The sequence below is a fragment of the Octopus bimaculoides genome, chromosome 1, assembly GCF_046866305.1.
Source record: "Octopus bimaculoides isolate indiv1 chromosome 1, ASM4686630v1, whole genome shotgun sequence".
Classification (NCBI taxonomy): Eukaryota; Metazoa; Mollusca; class Cephalopoda; order Octopoda; family Octopodidae; genus Octopus; species Octopus bimaculoides.
Window position 1 is genome coordinate 85,425,698 of NC_142928.1, and position 20,000 is coordinate 85,445,697.

The following is a 20,000-nucleotide window of genomic DNA, read 5'->3' on the forward strand; positions in this document are numbered from 1 at the left end:
GGAACTTTCTCTTACATACTGTGGAAAATTCTGTCCAAAGATAGAGAAATTACACACACACACACACACACACACACACATACATATTTGTATTTGCTTCTCATCTCTTGAAAACTGATGTTTTATTTGCGTTACCGTTTTACTTGCGTTTTGGTAAAACTATCACGATTGAATAAGCACCACATCTAGTACTAGGGCCGATTTGATCGCTTAATCTCCAGCCCCTTAAAGGTGACAATCTAGCAAGAGTATTCGATAAAATAATTATCATGCATAAACATTCGATTATGTTCTTTCCCTACAAAATGAGTGGTCGTTTGTCAATATGTCGACTGACCGAGCGGTAGAGATGCCGTTAAACTACCATCCAGTATTCAGTTACACCTTTTTTTATGTTCAGATTTCAAAGTAGTACGAACGAAGCACTCTTTGCGATATACTCATCATATTTTCTTCCTTTGTAATTCATGGCCATATAACAGATCCAAAATTAGTTTCCGTACAGTTGTGGGATGATAGAAAGAAGAGGGCACAGGACGTTCATTTAGTTCCAGAGTTGGAATTTCATTCAACCATATAGCTCTAGAAAAAGATGAGGAAGCCTATACGTGAACGCCTGATTTGCTCCACATAAAGGCAAAAATCTTGCTCATATCACACCTTATTGTCTCTAAACAGGACAAAGTCAGTGTCTAAAAATATAGACTGGAATCTTTAAAGCTGGCATACTTTTTAGATCTGCCGAACCCTATGTAATTTGATACTACAAAACAATAATAGTAACTGAAAGAAAAGATGGGTTTGTTTCAATATGAAAAATGCCAAACCTGACTTCTATGCATAGGCTCAAATGATAAATTTTGTAGCGAAGTAGAAAGAAGATACTTATTTCCCACAGGGGGCTAAACATAGAGGGGACAAACAAGGACAGACAAAGGGATTAAGTTGATTACACTGACCCCAGTGCGTAACTGGTACTTATTTAATTGACCCCGAAAGGATGAAAGGCAAAGTCGACCTCGGTGGAATTTGAACTCAGAGCGTAGCTAGCGGCAGACGAAATACCGCTAAGCATTTCGCCCGGCGTGCTAATGATTCTTATTTCTTTACTGTCCACAAGGGGATACACACAGAGGGGACAAACAAGGACAGAGAATATATAGACGCCAGTGCGTAACTGGTACTTATTTAATCGACCCCAAAAGGATGAAAGGCAAAGTCGACCTCGGCGAAATTTGAAATCAGAACGTAGCGGCAGACGAAATACCGCTAAGGATTTCGCCCGACGTGCTCACATTTCTGCCAGCGCACTGCCTTCAGTGTGCTAACGTTTCTTATTTCTTTATTACCCACAAGGGGCTAAACATAGAGGGGACAAACAAGGACAGGGAAAGGGATTAAGTCGATTACATCGACCTCAGTGCGTAACTGGTACTTAATTTATCGACTCCGAAAGGATGAAAAGCAAAGTCGAGCCCGGCGGAATTTGAACTCAGAACGTAACGGCAGACGAAATACTACGTAGCATTTCGCCCGGCGTGCTAACGTTTCCGCCAGCTCGCTGGCCCTAGCGAAGGATTAATAGAAAGCAAATATTGTGACGTTGATGATTTGTCTGAATTCGTGGACGACGTTAAGGGAAATTATTTTAATTGGGATTCAAAATAAGCCAGGAGTTATTTCAATTCATCTTGGCGCTAATATCTCAATTAGTCTGTAATATCCTTTTCTTTAGTGGAAGGAGATAAGGAAGTTCGAGCTTATTGTGTCAAGCAAGAATCAAAACTGCATGGTAGATATGCTCAACCGGAGCGTACGCTGATTAGAATATATGATATACTAATGATATAATATACATTTTTACGGTTTCAGTTTTTTTTATATATATTCTTCTTTCTTTACGTGTTATACCGTAAAGGAATGGAATTAAGAACTTAATGAAGAGTAGTTTTCTTAACAGCATGAACATTAATAGCAACAAGTGTAAGAAAATATAGATAACTTGAAGGAAAATATTTTTTTATACAAAAAAACAAAACAAAAAAAAAGGGAAATAACAGCACAGAATAAATAACGTCACGTCTTATATTACTATCTTGTAATACCAGTTCGAATACACCTTGTGAAAACTTTGCGCCAAGGTGTTTTGGTAATCGTGCGGGTAAAGCCTTTATCAAACAATGGCAATTATATAGAAAAAAAAAAGAAAAAGAAAGGAAAAAGAAACAGCACCTGTAAGATTCCATTTTAAGTCTTGACTGATTCATAGGTTGGTCAGAAAACCTGTTGAGGGGGAGAAGACGAGTAAAAGACATGCAAAAAGAAATAGAAGAAAAGGGGAAAAATGCAATTTGTTGAAACGGTCGAAAGAAGTTCCGGTTTGATCAGGATATGGTCACTGCAAATAAAATTCTTGAAATTTTTTGTTTCCTACCCTTACTGTTTGTTCATTTCTCGCTTCCCCCGTTTTTCGTCTTCACGAGCAAAAACATGGTAGCAGGTTTCAGCGTTTTGTTAAATCCAAAACTTATGAAGGTCATTACGGTCACTTTATAACCTGTAAAGAATGATACATACATTAAAAACTCGTCGTCGTCATCGTCGTCGTCGTCGTCGTCATCATCATCATCATCGCCATCGTTGTTGTCATCGCCACCGTTGTCATCGCCGATGTCACCGTCGTTGTCACTGACGTCACGAGTTGACAAAGGTAGACTTTACTTTTCATATCCTCTGAGGTCAATATAATAAGTACCAGTCAATTAGCGAGTTCAATTCAATTAACGGCCACGTCCACCAAAATTTCGTAGCCTTGTGTCTGTTCGAAATCATTATCGTCATTTAAATGCTGAGTCGACAGAAATGGTAGAGTGCCAGACTAAAAGTATAACTACATTTAGTTTCTTATCTAACATTGTGAGGTGACATTCCGCGGGAGTCATGTTTCCTTTTGATTATTCCGGGAACGCTAGATTAGGTAACAGTAATGCACTGAAGAATATTCATTGGTTATCGGAGGCAAGGCATTGAAATGGTAGAGTCGGTAGAGCATAGGATTGAATAGCCGGTGTTTTCCTTTTTTGTTTTCTGGCCCTCTGGCTTCTGAATTCGAATACCACAGTAGTTGATTTCACCTTTCTTTTTGGAATCGATGAATAAACTACTAGTTTAAGTACTGGATCAAATTCTCCTATGTTTCTCTCTTCTGTCGGAATTGGGCTCCATAAATAGATCAAGTGAGGGACGTTTAAATCACAAACCTCTAAAATGCATTTATCACTACTATGTGCACAACAAGAAAGAATCGTACCACAATTGTGTCTTTATCATCCACACCTCCTCTTCATCACCATCATCACCATCATCATCATCGTCGTCGTCGTCATCATCATGATCATGATCATCATCATCCTCATCTTATATATATATATATAGTGAAAGCGCGTGACTTAGAGGTTAGAGTGTTCAGCTCACGATCATAAGGTTATGAGTTCGAAAACCGGTGGTATCTGTATTTCAAAGGGTCAGCCTTGTTATATTCTATGTCACGCTGAATCTCCCTAAGAACTACGTGCTCAGTCATTCGCGCATTAATCAGATTAACTGGAATCTTCGTCGTCGTAAGGAGTGCCAGTTACATACATACATACATATATACATACATACATACATATATACATACATACATATATATATATATATATATATATATATATATATATATATATATATATATATATATATATATATATATATATATATATTAAATTCAAATTACGACAAACGTAAATAAACAAACGAAGTTTGATTTTAGAAGCGTTGAGATGTCTTAGAAAGTTAAAGAAGTGATTTTAAATTCTCAATCGCAGAATAATGCTAATAATATAGCCTGAACAGGATAAACTACCCCTATTTTGCAGGCGCAGGCGTGGCTGTGTGGCTTAAAGAAGCCCGACGTATATATATATATATATATATATATATATATATATATATGTGTGTGTGTGTGTGTGTGTGTGTAGCGAAGCTTCTCTCTCTCTCTATTATATATACATGAATGCGGACGTAGCAGATAACAGCTAGTCTTCGGCCGCATCTTTGGACCCTGTTGTGTCCACCACCTCTGATTGGTTGGTATTGGCGTATTTTTCTCTCTTGTTCTATCTCGAGCCAGAGTGCAACCCAACCAATCGCCGCCTTCAGATAAGGTCGCGTTCGATTGTTTTTCTGAACCCCAGTTGAACCGATAGTTTCTTATAGATAGCTAACTTTTCTGCGCATGATTGTCCGTTGGCCTTAGACCTTCTGAAATCTAGCCACTGACCACAGAGGACCTGCCATTTACAGCGACGACATGACTTCGCTTCAAGGAGATCCAACACTTCGTTCAGCTAACTGTTTACTACAAGCTTCTTCGTCGCCAGAGTCTATATCAACTTCTCTAAGTACACACCAAACCAGCAACGCTAACATAACTTTCTTCACGCTGTTTGTGAAATGCCTCACCAAGGTTAACAGCAAATTCAACCTGCGGAGAATTCCTGTACCAAGTAACCGGCAACAGCATTAAAGCCTCAACTTCTGACACGGCATGTGTCTTTCTTCGGCTCTGCCTTGACGCCACAACCTCTTGGTACAGCGTTTCAACCATTAGATACGAACTGGTATTTCCCATCCTTGTGTCTGGACTTACTTCTAACGTCCTTATAGACTCTTTTCTATGCTCTGTATCTCCCGCACTCACATACACATATCTGTATACACACACACACTTTTTGTTTACACGACGGCCTGTCTAATATTGTTTTATTATGTCGCACTCAAACACACAAACGGACATTCAAGTTGATAACCAATAAAACCTTACTTTATACATTTTTACCGGTTGTGTCTCTCTCTCTACTTGTTGGCACTTAACTCATTTCAACTTCATTTCATTTTTGTTTTTATATTTGTGCCGACCGTGCGATGCGCTAAAGGAGCCATTCCTTCGTCACCATCTCCGGGTCGCACGGTCGTTACATACATACATACATACATACATACATATATATATATATATATATATATATATATATATATATATATATATATATATATATATATATATATATGTTAATTCTCTAAATGAAGTATTAACAGTAACTGCACGATAAAGTGTAGTATATTGCCACTTAAGTGTGGCTGACCCCTAGGGGTGGATGTTACTGTTGCTTTTAGCCCCAGGAGGACATCTCCTCCAGCTGGCTTATCGACACACTACTGTGTCCTGTTTGCCAAGGGAAGTTATCCCTCCGATCATGATCTGTAGCACGAACGGACCCGGGTTTCAGGGTTATTTCCGACGAAGGGAAATAACCCTGAAACCCGGGTCCGTTCGTGCTACAGATCATGATGGGAGGGATAACTTCCTTGATCAGTGGCTATCGAACGCCGACGAAGGGAAATAACCCTGAAACCCGGGTCCGTTCGTGCTACAGATCATGATGGGAGGGATAACTTCCCTTGGCAAACAGGACACAGTAGCGTGTCGATAAGCCAGCTGGAGGAGATGTCCTCCTGGGGCTAAAAGCAACAGTAACATCCACCCCTAGGGGTCACCCACACTTAAGTGGCAATATACTACACTATATATATATATATATATATATATATATATATATGTGTGTGTGTGTGTGTGTGTATGTATATATGTGTATATATGTATATATATATGTATGTATGTATGTATGTATGCATGTATGTTTGTATGTATCAATGTGTTTGTATCTGTTCAGCAAAAGAACCTGACAGAATAAGTACTAGGGTTAACAAATAAATGCTGGGGTTGATTTCTTCGAATAAAAAAAACCCTTTAAGGCGGTGCTTCAGCATGGCCGCAGTCAAATGACTGAGACGAGTAAAAATATTTTTTAAATATATACATATATTTACTCCGTGGGGTGACATGTTCTAAAAGAAGCTATGTCCAGCAATTTAGAATAAGTGATGAACCATAGGCGAAATATATTTTGTCGGATTAACGATAAAAAATATTTTATACACACGCAAGCACGCTCTCTCTCTTTCTCTCTCTCTCTCACTCTCTATATCTCTCTCCCTCCCTCTCTCTCTCTCTCTCTCAATCTCTCTCTCTCTCTCTCTCTCTCACACACACACATATTAAAATTTAATTGTAAATTATTTAAAATATTAGATTATCTAAATCTTAGAATGATCATTATCAAAAGTTCTCGATTTATACCAATCAATTGTATAGAGTCCTATTGAAGGACAATGACATAATCACATTACCACGATACTCTTATTACTATCGATATTGTCCTTAAATGGTTTTACATAACGAAGAAGGTTGTCATTGAAAAACCGAATATGTTAGTATTTGTTAAGATATCGTCATATTATGACGTAAAAGAGAACAGTGGACAAAGATAAAGTAACAACCAATCATACTGGCGAGTGGGATCTATTTAACCAACCAAATCACTGCTCTACAAATTTGTTGCTTCTGCCTGTATTAGAAATTGTTATATTACCGCATGAAGAGTGCATTCCACTCGAGATAATTTACGGTATCTAGTAATCAACCTCATATTCCTGTGTGTAAATCACATTGTGCTTGATTTTACTAGTTCAAGCTTCCGCTGTTAAGAGTCCCTTGATACGACCCTCAAGCATCAGTCTACCGACCGGCATCGTGCTGCCACGTGGTACATCTTTGTTTGGCAGTGCTTCTTCCCTGTTCGTCAATTTTTGCAATGAATAAAACGAAGGAAGAGCGGGTTTCCGTGAAATTTTGTTTTCCCCGGCATTTCTGCCGGGGAAAACAGCGGCCGAAACAGTTGTCATGCTTCAAACAGCTTACAAGGACGCTGCCATGAGAAAAAAAAAACAAGTTTAAGAGTGGTTTCCATGCTTTAGGAATGGTCACGTGTCGCTTGATGACCTACCTCGTTCAGGACGACTGTCGACCGCCTGAACGAATGAAAACATCATGAAAATTCATGAACTAATCTTAGAGGACCGTCATCGAACAATTTACAAAATTGTTGGTATGACTGGTGTCTAGTGGAGCTCTTGCCAACGAATTTTGAGCGAGGAATTGCGAATGAAAAGAGTTACAGTAAAATTTGTGTCTCGTTTGCTCACGGAAGATCAAAAGCAGTCACGACTGAATGCGTTTCGTGAACTGAAAGAATAGTTGGCAGTTGATCCGGACCTTTTTGGAAGGTCAGCACTGGTGACAAAAGCTGGTACTACGGAATTTTCAGACGTGGAAGAGGTGACGAAAAAAAAAAAAAAAAACGACGGAGAAGAAAAAAAAAGACGGAGAAAAAAAAAACACGGAGACGTTAAAAGGCATCACTTCGCAAGAGGTCCAGCACTGTTTCGAATAGTGGAAAACGCGCCTAGACAGATGCATTGCTTAGAATGGAGAATACATTATTGAAGGCGATAAAAGTGTAAACATGTAAAACTAAGTGAATAAAATAATATTGCAAACTTCCGGTTTCTTTTGGGTAGCCGTATTTCTCATTCACGACCTATAATATACTTCTTTTTATTTTTCTGAATAGACACATTTCAGTAGTAATTAATGAGCGAATGATTAAGATTACTACACAATTGCGGAAATTACATTTACGCAGTTGCAATTTTGTATCTTGCCACTGGCATGTCGCTGATTCTTATGTAAGACGATATTGCATTGCGATTTAGCTATGAGAGAAAAAGAAAGTAAGGAAAAAAGGCAGAGATTTAACAAAGGTGTACTGAATTGGAAATTGATGTGTAATTTGTAGAGTTAATAGTTCTACGACCTAATCTTTTGAAACCAGAATGAATAATTGCATACTAAAGACGAAGAAGGAAAAAATTAATTTATCTTAGTCAGCTAACCTGCATTATTATTGTCCAGAAGTAATTTGTTGAAAAGAAAACGAGTATTTATAGCTTGCTCCATACAACTTTAATTCTCAGAAACAATGAGGTAGTCCTGCAAAATACAAGTGCATTGTACAAGGGCCAGAGTGTGTACTTTACGAAAAAAGTAGATAGTCACAGGAAGCAGCCTGTTTAGACTATTAGAAATTAAATGAATTGTGTTGCCTTGGACATTAAAAGTCTATATGTTAAATATTTAAGAGAGGAAATTATAGTTTGGGAGATTATGTATCAGCTGCACCAAAACACAAATACTGCAACGCCAGAGGCTGATAACAGCATAACTTGGTGATGTTGTTAGCCACTTGTTAGGATAACTCCAGAGTTTCAACATGTCCTTAGCAACTGTGAGGATAATTTCTCTGTTGCTGACTAATTACATGAGATAACAATAATTAATTAATTATAGCTTCAGCTCATGGTCATTAGTGATCAATATCACTTCTATTTAAGCTTTCGCTGCAAGTACAAATTCTAAACTCTAATCTATTATCTCAACAGAAAAGGTTCGCGGACACAAAAGCTACGGCATTACTCCACCCCTTCCCCGACCTTTCATGTCTGCTTCAGTTTGTTTATTGTGTTTTTTATTCCATTGGTTAGATACATATCTTGGTCTGAATCACGTCGTAGCTGATGTTTTACAGTTCATCATTCTGGGACAAACAGGCGTCAATTTAATCGTCTACATAAGATAAAGTATTTAAAGTTAAAGGTATTCCAAACTAATAATAATATTGATGATGATGATGATGATGATGATGATGTTGATGATGATGGTGGTGGTGGTGGTGGTGGTGGTGGTTTCTTTTATTTGCAACCAGGGTGATGGATGAGACTTAACAACAACAACAACAACAACAGTGGCGATGATAATAATAATAATAATAATAATAATAATAATAATAATAATAATTGCGCCTACAGAGTATCTCAACAGGCATGATAGAGCTGCACAATATATTCACTGGGTAATATGCAAAAACCTGGACTTGCCCCATGATAAAAACTGGTGGGAACACAAACCACCCCCAGTACTTGAAAATGATCACATTGCACTCCTCTGGAACTTCACCATTCAAACTGACAGAAAGATAGACGCAAATAGGCCAGACATCATACTGAAAGACTTCAGACAAAAATCATGCCTCCTCATTGATATGACTGTCCCAATCGATATAAACGTATCTATCAAGACCTACCAAAAACTGAGCAAATATAAAGATCTTGAAATAGAAATTAGCAAAATGTGGAATCTGAAGACGAAAACAATACCTATTGTCATAGGTGCCCTGGGAATGACAGCGAAACGGGCTGATTACTACCTAGCTCAGATACCAGGAAACCCCAAAATGGCTGAAGTTCAAAAGATAGTGCTCATGGGAACTACCCATATCCTACGTAAAATACTGTCTATGTGATCTCAAATTTTAAAGCAAACACATAATTTTCTTATGGTTTCTTAAACATTCACTTGAACAAAACTGTACAAATCCAAATATATGGTACCCTAGGCATAACACCTACATGAACTTCTAACTTGTTGTCTCTTGAGGTCTCTGGGTGAGACTTGGATCCAACTTGTACAAATGCAAAACAAAAGTCAAACATAAAATAATAATAATAATAATGATTTCAAATTTTTGCAGCAAGGGCAGTTTGGGGAGGGGATTAAGTCGATTATATCGACTCCAGTGCGTAACTGGTACTTATTTAATCGACCCCGAAAGGATGAAAGGCAAAGTCAACCTCGGCGGAATTTGAACTCAGAACATAAAGACGGACGAATTGCCGCTATGCACTTTGCCCAGCGTACTAATGATTCTGCCAACTCGCCGCCTTACGTAATAATAATAATAATGATCCTTTCGACAAAAATCACAAGATCTGAAATTTTGGGGGAGGGGAGTAGTCGATTACATCGACCGCAGTGCTTCACTGCTACTTAATTTATTGGCCCTCGGAAGGATGAAAGGCAAAGTCGACTTCGGCGGAATTTGAACTCAGAATATAGCGGCAGACGAAATACCACCAAGCATTTCGCCCGGAATTTGAACACAGAACGTGAATACGGACGAAATGCCGCTAAGCATTTCGCCCAGCGTGCTAACGATTCTGCCAGCTCTCTGCCTTATATAATAATGATAATAATCATTTCTACTATAGGCACAAGGTTTGAAATTTTGGGGAAGGGGACTAGTCGATTATATGAACCTCCAATATTTCACTGCTACTTAATTTAATCGATCCCGAAAGGATGAAAGGTAAAGTCGACCTCGGCGGAATTTGAACTCAGAGCGTAGCTAGCGGCAGACGAAATACCGCTCAGCATTTCGCCCGGCGTGCTAACGATTCTGCCTGCTCGCCGCCTTTTATTATAATAATAATAATAATAATAATAATAATAATAATAATAATAATAATAATAATAATAAAGGAAAGGGATTAAGTCGATTGCATCGACCCAGTGCGTAACTGGTACTTAATTTATCGAATCCGAAAGGATGAAAGGCAAAATCGACTTCGGCGGAATTTGAACTCAGACGAAATACTGCTAAGCATTTCGCCCGGCGGGTTAACGATTCTGCCAGCCTGCTTCCTTCTGTAATAATAATAATAATAATAATAATAATAATAATAATAATCAGTTCTTTATTGGCCACAAGGGCGAAAAAAAAACAAATAGGGACAATACAGTTCTATATTTAAGAGATGAGGAATTATGTACATTATTTACATTATTTACATTTGACGGATATTTGTCCTCATTGCTTGTTGTTAACATAACGTTTCGGTTAATATACCCTCCAAGCCTTCATCAGGTGTCTTAGGGAAATTTTGAACCTGGGTTCTCATTCCTAAGGTATTTTTCGATGTTGTTGTTGTTATTATTATTATTATTATTATTGAAGTCACTGCTTGGAATCGAACTCGGAATCTTGGGGGTTAGTAGCCCGCGCTCTTAACTACTACGCTATAAGCCCGTGAGCATATGATGAAGGCTGGAGGGTATATCAGCCGAAACGTTGTGTTAACAACAAACAAGATGAGGACAAATATCCATCAAATGTAAATAATGTAAATAGGGACAATACAAAACTGGGGACACGTTGGGTTTAACACAAAAATCCAATAAACAATAAAATAACAATGACAACGATGCAATTACACAATAAAATTCCCCAAAAGGGGCCAGTTTCTCTCAGGGACAACCGAGGAACCTCACACATTCTGGTTAACCCGACTTCCAAATGCACCTCAGTAGGCGCCTCTCTCCTTCTCAACTCTTCCGGTTTGCAAACGAAAGTACAGAGTAGGCCCATTCACACAGGCCATCCTCGCCACACGCACCCACCTTTCAACAAATTTAGTGGTGGGGAGGAGGCAGAACTTGCCTCTCTACTCTCACTTTCCTTTTCAAGTGGAACTTGAAAATGTCGATGCGGGCTTGGTCGAAGAGGAAAGTATCTGCTTCAGTCCTTTGAATCTCGTCCACCACATTACCTCCTTCGCCATAGCCATCAGACAGAAGAAAACTGCCTTTCCTTCCCAGCCACTTGTTCGGGTCCTTCCTCAACAGCACCACCACTGCACGGCTCACAGCACTGGGAATTCTCCCATTCTGGTAGATGTCTGCCAAGAGACCACCGGACAAGTCTGGCATATGAAAGTAAAGCTCGAAGGACTGACCATCCTGCCTCGGAGACTTCTGTCTTGCGCAGGCCTTCATCCCGTCCCGTATATCTTCAGCTGTTATCAGTATTTCGCAGAACTCCGAATACCTGGCTGAGAGGGGCGGCATTCCACTGAGATAGTAGGTGAAATCCACCACCGTTCCATAACCATTGCACGCCCCATACACTTCGGCGATGTACCGCTGAAATTCCGCTGACATCTGCTTTGACTCGGTCATTATGCGCCCATCACAGCTCACCAAAGACCGAAATGTGTTTTTGTTTCCAAGAAGTGCCTCTGCCACCCTGGTCCGTCGAACGGCTTTCAGTGCACGAGCCCTAGCTCTGACAACGCAACCTTCATGCTTGACATTGAAGAATTGATCAAAAGCCAATCACGCCGCTAGCACGTCGGTCGCTAAGCACCTCTTCTGGCTTCCTAACTAGGTCTCCTATCCTATATTCCTCTAGGGCTATTTCCTTACGAAAACCTACCGCCTCTACTTTAATAGCCATTTTCAGCGCTATCCACCAACAGCTGTTGACGATTCGCCCGCCAACTCTCGATAGACTAACTTGCTAACTCCGTCTCTTAAAGTTTGGTGCACCGTGAAGGACGCGTTCAGCTTCCAGTATCTAGGGCCCTGTTTATGGATCCTAAATGTGTCGTCGGTACAGACAACAAATTGATGGTCCGTGCAGCCGACGACATTGAAACGTGGACAAATTATACTACTTCTGTCTATAGGCCTACAAAATACTCTATCTAGATACGATCTGGAAGACCCAATGCAGTGCGCCTATGTCCACATTGACTCATTCTGGAAATCCAGTCAGTACCTGTTAGCTAGGAATCGGCTGAGCAGGTTTGTGAGGCTTTTGCTCCAAATTCTCCTATAGGCTATTCAGGCATGCGTCCAAGATGGTGTTCCAGTCACCCACTAACATTAAAGAGTGTGACGTCCCAAGGAAAAGCTCCAAACGTCTGAAGAAATCTGGCTGCCTCCGCCCCCGTGTGTACGTAAACAGCGACTAGTCTAAAGGCATCACCTTCACTCTCGCTCACGTCCAGGACAACTAACCTACCTTCCGGATCCAGAAAGATTGTCCGATCTTCGAGATTCAGGCCTCCTATTTCGGGTTGACTAAGAGATGCGTAGATCTTATAATCGTTGAAAATTGGTGCAAGATCGCGTGTGTCGGAAATCTTGGTCTCACTGGCTGCAATCACATCCAGTCCTAGCGACCTGAGATCATTGAGCAAGTGACCTTGCTTCCAGGGTGACCTCAGGGCGCGGAAATTTATGCTGCCCACTCTGACAATCGCCATGATGGCTCGAAAGTGTTAAGGAAAAGAAAAGAAAAAACAGTGTTACTTACCCTCTTGGAGTTGTTGGCAGCCCGGTGACACCAGTTTCGGATTTGGTTGTCCTAGGAAACCAGCTAAAAGCCTCTTCGATTTGGGATTTGACCTTCCCACGTCACGCGGGAAGTTCCTCTGAATTTCTTTGTATATTTGAGGGGTAACCGTACTAACATTAAATGATCCAAAACCCTAAGGGTGCTGGTGTCCCCGTTGGACAGCAGGATCAGGTCTGGGATCTTCACGATATTCTCTGATTTTACATGGATTAATATCTCCAAGTTGATCCCGCCCTTTTTCTCTCTGCTGCTCTATTTTACCTTCAGGAGTGACTCTGGGTCCTGTACCACATAGGTAGCGATCCATCGTTTACCCTAATTCTGGTCGTTCTCTTCGAGAGTTAGATGGGATAAAGGACCCACTCCTCAGTCCACCGTGGTGTTACTCCGTGTCTTCGCGTGAGGTTCTCACTTTTAAAGAGCACCTCAATGCTAGCAAACTGCCTCCCTCTCTGTATGTGAGTCACATCTATTAAAATTTCGCTGAGGGCCTTCTCAACGTGACTGATTGATGCTATTTCGGATCTCCTACTTTTCTGTGATACGCATTTAAAATATACTGTTTTTTTTCTTTTGCCTCTATTATTTCAGGAGGTGCGAGCACTGATGCCTTACCCCTGTCAACTTTGATGAGGTCTTTTGCTTTTAAAAGTTCTCGAATTTTGTCCTCCAAAGGAATTGTAAACATTTCTTTCTTTGTGTTTGCTTCATAAGCAAACCTCTTGTTTTTGTTATTGTTTTTGTTGTTGATGTCGTCGACGTTGCTGTTGTTGTTGTTATTACTGCTGCTGCTGATGTTGCTGTTAGTGGTGATTGTGGTGGAGTGTGGCCACTTCCACCTTTGCCCCTCTCCATACCACCGTCAGCGCCTTCAATTGTAGCATTATTTTCTCCGCTAAAATCCATTGTGTTCTGAATTGCATTGTTGTTGCTAACATTATTACTAGTACTGCCACCGCTGTCACCGCCGCTGCTGTCGCCGCCGTCACTATCATTGTCGTCACTACGGTTGCCAATGTTTTCATTCCTGCTACTACTTTGAACTGTTTTCCCTTCCTTTTCTCCTCCCCCTCTCCTGTAATGTTGTCAGTAACGGAGGGAAATCTTCAGCATTCAAAACATGTTTTTCAAGAGGGGTAGTTTTTTTTTTTAACTCTTCCAAGATGCGTTCCGCCATCTTGTTTATTTATATTGAATTAAAAAACACCTACCGAATTTATTTGGGGACCGAATATAGCCCCGCTAGGAGCTAAACAAACACAGGATCCCTATGCCAGGTCCTTAGTGTTTCTATTAACAAACTGGAGCAATATTTAAAGGGGAAAAAAGGCGGTAACAAACGGGTGTAAATTAAAGTTTTAAACAAGATTTACTTTGGGCGCTTGAAAATACGTCTGTCGTGTTCAGCAGTTAAAGTTAATATAATAATAATAATAATAATAATAATAATAATAATAATAATAATAATAATAAAGGAAAACTGAATTTTTTTTAAGAATGATTCCTGGCTTACTATCTACACAGGAAGTGCAAAAGATTGTCTTGACTGGTACGTTGCCCATCTTGAGAAGAGTATTGTCGCTGTGAATTTCCCTTTTTTCTCTTTATTCGTTTGCTTCTTAAATTTAAATTTTTTCTTTTGTCCCCTCTGCCTTTTTCCCTTTTCTCTATCACATGACTTTGCAAATGAACAATCTAGTGTGTTTATTTTAATGGCCTACCAATGTATACAGTGAGTTTCTCTGCCCTAGGTTTCAGGAAGACACTCGGCAAGAAATGGAAACGGAATTGAAAGATGATGATGATAATAATAATAACAACAACAACAACAACAACAACAACAACAACAACAACAACAACAACAATAATAATAATAATAATAATAATAATAATAATAATAATAATAATAATAAGAAGAAGAAGAAGAAGAAGAAGACTAAAACAATACCTGTTGTCATAGGTGCCCTGGGAATGATAGCAAAAGGGCTGATTACTACCTAGCTCAGATACCAGGAAACCTCAAAATGGCAGAAATTCAAAAGATAGTGTTCATGGGAACTGCTCATATCCTACGCAAAATATTTTCAATGTAATCTCAAATTTTAAAACAAACACAATTTTCTTATGGTTTCTTAAACATTCTCTAGAACAACACTATGTACAAAACCAAATATATGCCACTTTAGTTACAACTACAACATGAACTTTTAACTTGTCTCTTGAGGTCTCTAGGTGAGACTTGGAGCCAACTTGTACAAATGCAAAGCAAAAGTCAAACATAAAATAATAATAATAATAATAATAATAATAATAATAATAATAATAATAATAATAATAATAATAATAATAATAATAAAGGAAAACTGAATTTTTTTTAAGAATGATTCCTGGCTTACTATCTACACAGGAAGTGCAAAAGATTGTCTTGACTGGTACGTTGCCCATCTTGAGAAGAGTATTGTCGCTGCGAATTTCTCTTTTTTCTCTTTATTCGTTTGCTTCTTAAATTTAAATTTTTTCTTTTGTCCCCTCTGCCTTTTTCCCTTTTCTCTATCACATGACTTTGCAAATGAACAATCTAGTGTGTTTATTTTAATGGCCTACCAATGTATACAGTGAGTTTCTCTGCCCTAGGTTTCAGGAAGACACTCGGCAAGAAATGGAAACGGAACTGAAAGATGATGAGGATAATAATAATAACAACAACAACAACAACAACAACAACAACAACAACAACAACAACAATAATAATAATAATAATAATAATAATAATAATAAGAAGAAGAAGAAGAAGAAGAAGAAGAAGAAGACTAAAACAATACCTGTTGTCATAGGTGCCCTGGGAATGATAGCAAAAGGGCTGATTACTACCTAGCTCAGATACCAGGAAACCTCAAAATGGCAGAAATTCAAAAGATAGTGTTCATGGGAACTGCTCATATCCTACGCAAAATATTTTCAATGTAATCTCAAATTTTAAAACAAACACAATTTTCTTATGGTTTCTTAAACATTCTCTAGAACAACACTATGTACAAAACCAAATATATGCCACTTTAGTTACAACTACAACATGAACTTTTAACTTGTCTCTTGAGGTCTCTGGGTGAGACTTGGAGCCAACTTGTACAAATGCAAAGCAAAAGTCAAACATAAAATAATAATAATAATAATAATAATAATAATAATAATAATAATAATAATAATAATAATAATAATAATAATAATAATAATGATGATGATAATAATAATAATAATAATTGAATTTCTCTGAATCTAAGATGAGTGGATATCAATCTCCCAAGATTACAGACTTAACATTTTGTTGGTGATTGTACACTGTAATGCGCTATAGAAATATTCTTATAAATTAACATTTTGAAGGAGAAATAACACTTGCAATAGCCATGTTGATTAAATTACACCGTTGTAGCTGTGATTTCTTATTTCTCTCAACATTATCTTATTTAGGAATGTTGACATTAAACTACATCCAGTGACAAGGCTCTAGCTCGAGAATTCAGAAGTTTTGGGAATTATGAAGCTACCTTTACTTCACGGTCCGCAATGGCTTGAGGTGATAGTATCTGTCAAGGACCTACTTATAGGTCCAGTAGTAGGAGGTGGTCCTATGGCTAAGATATAGAAGACTTGGAGAATGACCGGCACCTTGACATGTGTCAGATAGTTACGCCTGTGTTTGGACATTTCCTGATGTGACGTTAACCAGTTTCCTCGTCTACGATTTAACTAAACCCAGTGACTCAAGAGTAAGTTCGGTAGAGCAGGAAACTTGTCGAGTAAACTGTAAATAGACTGACAGAAGGCACCGGAAAACCATTGCTGTATACTTACTAAGGAAAACCATGAACGTTCAGACTTTGCCATGAAGGTCCATGGTCACTGATAGTTGTCATGGCATATGAAGAGAGACATAAGAAAATATTAAAAAAAACAAAAACATTTTTGGCTACCACTCAGAATATGATCAACTTCTTGCAGAATGAACCCTTCCTCATTTTTTCGGAGATCATTTACATTTTCCCTTTCATTTACAATTATTGATACTATCTACTCTTTTCAGCTTAATTATTAAGTTCTTCGGAAAATTACCAAATCTGAGCTGTCCTGTATAAATATGTAAAGAGCGTTATTAAATCAAAATTGATTCTATACATTTTTGCCAATTATATGTGGCTACTACGCAATATCCTTCAAGTAATTATGAGTATCTGGTCTGTTACCGGAGCTTTTCTGCTTAAAATATGTGGTACAATCCTAGAAGAAAAAAAAGGACGTCGCTGATCTAAGAAATATGATGAATGTGATAATTTTACGTAACCAAGGTCAGTCAGGTTTCGATTAATAAAAATCGTACAAGATGTACTTGACGCTTCTACTTTTGAAAATTATCTTGAAATATATATGTTCAAGCACATTAATTTTATTAGAATATTTCTTCTACAAACATGTAGAAGATTTGTCTTTTACGAGTCCGCACCACCATATGAGACTTTTGAAACCAATATTACAATCTCTGTTAAAAGTAGAGCTTTTATTCTCATTTGATTAATATAGTTAGAGAATCATTGGGCTCACCTTGCGAGGTAAACTTAATACGCCTCACGGTTTAACACTTCTGACTGAACTTGGGTGCTTTTAGCTGAGTTCAAATTATAGCAGCGCTCTATTGGTACGTATTGTACTGACCCCGAAAAAGATGAAAAGCAAACTCGACCTCGGCAGAATTTGAACTCAGTCAGAAGAAATGTCGCTAAGTATTTTGTCCGACGATCCTGCCAAGTCGCTACCCTCTAATAATGATTTCAAATTTTGGTATAAAGCCAGAAATTTTAGGATAGGAAGTACGTCGATTATATTGACCCCAATGATCAACAGGTAATCATTTTACCAACCCCGAAGGATGAAAGGCAAAGTCAAACAGTAGCAGAATTTGAACTCGGAACGTAAAGCCGGAAGAAATGCCGGTAAGCATTTTTCCCAGCGCGGTAACGATTCTACCATCTCGCCGTCCTATAGTTTCTTATATTGGTACAAGGCCTTTGAAGGACGGGATTTAGTTAACTAAATTGACCCTAGTACTTGACTGGTAATACAGTTTATCGACCCCCGTAAAAATGAAATATAAAATCGCCTCGGCGGTGTTTGAACTCAGAACGTAAAGAACCATGACTGGGTACTGCAAAGCACGTTGTCCGATGCTCTAAAGAGTAGCAGTAGTAGTAGTAGTAGTAGTAGTAGTAGTAGTAGTAGTAGTAGTAGTAGTAGTAGTAGTAGTAGTAGTAGAGGCATCACCGACAGCAGCAGTAGTAAACTGATTTGTTAGAAGAAAAAAATCCATCCCAAATGATAAATAAACGAATTGACATAAGCAAACGTCTCAGCTTTTATTTGACACCGTCAGCGGCGAATGTGTATTCAACAAACACCTCGTACGGGCAAAGGTGAAAGACGTTTTGAATATGTTAGCTTATTTATTTACTATATTTGTTTATCCTTGTTTTACATACATACATACATACATACATACATACATACATACATACATACATACATACATACATACATACATACATACATACTGTTATCTACAGATCCGTTTTGTAGCTGATACCGCAAGTATCAGACGATTTAAACAAATAGATTACTTTGCAGTGTCACTTCATAACAAGCAACGCTCAACTTCTTTTTTCTAATTGCTCAATCAAACTGGTTCGTAAATAATTCTTAGTTTAATGCATAATTAGATTAATTGATTGATTAATTGATTCACTCGTTCATTCATTCATTCATTCATTAATCAATTGTGTTTTCTCCACCTCCGTTGTACTTGAACAATAATGTGTTGATTGTTCATTCTTGTTTTACTAACTATTATGAACACATTTTAGAAAAATAAACTGGAAAAAAAAAGGGAAAATGGTAAAGGTACCATGAAGTAAACAACATATATAGGTATGCTCATTTCTCTAATAATCCTTTCTACTATAGTCACAAAGCCTGCAATTTTGTGGGGAGATAGAATAGTCTGTTACATCGGCCCCAGTGCTCAACTGGTACTTATTTAATCGACCCCGAAAGGATGACAAGCGAAGTCGACCTCAATGGAATTTGAACTCAGGACGTTGTTGTTGGAACTCCGTCGCTTACGACGTCGAAGGTTCCAGTTGATCCGATCAACAGGACAGCCTGCTCCTGAAATTAACGTGCAAGTCGCTGAGCACTCCACAGACACGTGTACCCTTAACGTAGTTCTCGGAGATATTCAGCGTGACAGTGTGACAAGGCTGACTCTTTGAATTACAGGTACAACAGAAACAGGAAGAAAGAGTGAGATAAAGTTGTGGTGAAAGAGTACAGCAGGGTTTGCACCATCCCCTGCCGGAGCCTCGTGGAGCTTTAGGTGTTTTCACTCAATAAACACTCACAACGCCCGGTCTGGGAATCGAAACTGCGATCCTATGACCGCGAGTCCGCTGCCCTAACCACTGGGCCATTGTAATAAGTGCTTGCGGGGCTTTGAGAAGATCCGACTAGAAAAGCTGGCTTGAAATGCCATAGGGTTTGAAAGGTCGATACAATGCGTTGTTTGTGATGCTTATGAGAGACAGTATGGATGAATGATTAAGAAATTCTTTTTGCAGTCACGGGATTGTGGGGTCAGACATCGTTGCAATAGCGTCGAGTTGGCTCAAGTCTTGCGAGAAAAACTGGCTAAACGCAAGTTGCGTGAAAGCCTGCTGGATGAATTGTATTTCTAATTAAAAGATCCAGTCAACTTGAAAGTTACGCTGAGAGATTACCTTTGACTTTGGAATATCTAGTCGCTTATCAACTAATTCATTGAACCTGGTAGTTCAGTTAATCGGACAAGCGAAGACTAAAAGTAGGAAATTGCATTCGAGAACCATTTGTTAATCGCAACAAGGTAATGATTGT